Source organism: Lepidochelys kempii, chromosome 16 (assembly GCF_965140265.1).
Source record: "Lepidochelys kempii isolate rLepKem1 chromosome 16, rLepKem1.hap2, whole genome shotgun sequence".
NCBI lineage: Eukaryota > Metazoa > Chordata > Testudines > Cheloniidae > Lepidochelys > Lepidochelys kempii.
Window position 1 is genome coordinate 16,588,753 of NC_133271.1, and position 2,666 is coordinate 16,591,418.

Below are 2,666 nucleotides of genomic sequence, written 5' to 3' on the forward strand. Positions count from 1 at the left end.
ATCATGCTGGTGGGTTGCGCTTTGATGCTTGACCTGAGGCACTTAGTGGCTGCGAACCTCCCTGAAGCAACCAAGGGAGAGGAAGAGGGCTGCTAGCAAAGCCAATGCATGCATCCTCCTCCTCCAAGCTCATACATGCATAAGCCCTGAGAGTGAATAGCTAGCTAGCCAGCCCTCTTCCTTAGGACTGATGGGCTATTCAGCTGATTGGTCCTTATTCAGTGGTCCAGTTCTCCAATATTATTAAACCGCTTCTTGAGCCCCTCCCACTGGCTGTTCCACCTGGAGAGAATCCAAGACCTGGAAGGAAAGAAGGGAAAGATCCTGTAAAGCCAGATTTCAGAGTAGTAGCTGTGTTAGTGTGTATTCGCAAAAAGCAGAGAGCACAGCGCTTTCCACAAGTTGGAGGACCAGGAAAACTAATTCTATTCTCTCCCCAGGCTTCTACCCAGAGCCTTCTCCAGCCTCTGACCATTCAAAATGTAGCCAAGACCCCTACCTGCTGTGAAAGGCTTTGTCTGCTGAAGATAAGAGCAGAATCTCTCTGCCCTTTCTACAGCTTCTGTTCCTCTGAGGCTGAATCTAAATCCAATAACTTGACTTTTTAACTTTCCAGTATTTCCTTTACATGGACACAGTTTAGTGTAGAATCATATAGTACAAAACAAACAAAAATACTGTAATTCTGTTACTAATAAACAGCAGATGAATAAGGGTTAGCACACATCTATCATTGTTTACTTTTGTAATTTAATTCAGTTTGGAAAAAAACTAGACTTCAGTTTCAGTTATACTTCTTGTTCTGGTCAGTTTAATTTGCTAGTTCTCATACTGTAATATTCAGTCTGCAAATTCTGCAGAGGAATGCTTACATAAAAAAAAACAATTTTAATGTAATTTAAAAAATAATGGAAAAATTTATGTTTATATCAGGTTTTGTACACACTTTAAAAATAAATAAACATGAGACTACTATTAACTGAAAATATCCTCTAATTGTGTAGCCCAATTCCAGCTGTTAAGTTGTGGAAAGTTGTGTGTCACTTCAGGACAGAAATAACCTGTTTAATGGAATAACAAACAGCATTACATGTGGCTGGCAGCAGGAAGAGATCTTTAAGTACAGGGCTCTACCACTTGAACTGAAGGAGAATGCCCTTTAAGTGTTTGGAATATAAGCCCTAGGACTGCAATAAATCAATTCTGTTCCTATCTATGAGGGCAGTGTGACAAACACACATTGATCCAGAGGTCCAATACCACCGAGAATCCAGGACCACATTCCTGGACCTACAAGAAGAATTATGTAATGGAAGAAAGAGTCAAACGTTAAGTACTGAAGAGGCACAGTTTATCTTCCAGATTTTAACGTCTTTCCAGACAAATAACTTTCCTAAGATGGAGTTAAATATCTATCTTATTTAAGGAGGGATTTTAAAAGGACACCTTTGTTTTCTGATAAAAACAAATTTTAGGAAAACTGAAAATTAAAAAGTAGTGTTACACTTAAAATGGATTGTACTGTAGAATTTAAATTTAAGAGTACCTGTCTTTTTTAATCAGTGTATCAAACTGCTCCCTTATTTAAATCTGTATGCAGTTTATAGATACAATTAAGCCTTTTATATGTATTCACCAAAGGAGAACTTTATTAGGATCCCCCCCAAAAAAGTATATGGAGTTCCAAATTGTGTTGTTATACTGTGAGATGCTTTGCATAGACACATAGCTACCATATGTATGGTTCACTCTGGGGCTGCACAGTGGTGAGGCCTCACCCATATATCATAGACAGGTATGTACAAAACTAAAGCCATATGTACTCCAAACTAGCTTCTCAGTTCCACAAGAAACAGAACCAGATTGTGCTTGATCCTGCAGGCTATACAGTAGGGAAAAGGAAGTGTGGGGATTGTGCTGTAGTCATATAAGGGAAGAAGGTACAATAAGTCTTTATTCCCTCTTATGTAGGTGCATAATCCCTCTGTGGAGCAGAAAGAAGTTGATAGACTGAACTGCTGCTGGGGCAACCCTCCCAAAAGGACCAGGGAGAGAAGGGGCATGTTCTCTTCTCCATGCAAAGCTAGCCTTGCAGAGCAGAGCACTGCACACTTCTCCATTTCAGAGGATGGCTAGGAATTCTGGTGAGTCAGATGGATGCATGGTGTAGCCCTCCCTCTTCCCATCAATGTAGTCAGGCCTTTAAAACCAGTCTGTTCAGTAGGATTTATGATATTTGGAGTCACAGTCTGGCAATCCTCACAAAAAATTCTTAATCAGAATTCCAGACACAAGAGTGCTGAGGGTGGAAAGCTGGGAGATAAGGGCAGAGTTAAGGTTTTCTGACCTTAATTGTGCAGGTGCATACTTTTCAATGCTCTTTTAAAAAATGTAACTTTAACATCATATGTCCAAGTATGTTTATCTAGAAAATGGCACCATTGCCCTAAAGTTTATTTTTTCTCCCTGAAAGAACTGATGAATGTTTACAACCTTAATCCATCTTAACTAAGTTTTTGCCTGGTAATGTGTTAATATTTAGGAGGCACCATGGAGCCTCTTCCCTATTTAATTATTGACTCCTTCCCTCTTGGATCTCTGACCCCGTAGCAGATAGTGCTGGATTTACACATCCTGTCAGGTGTTGTTCGGATTCCTGGATCAAG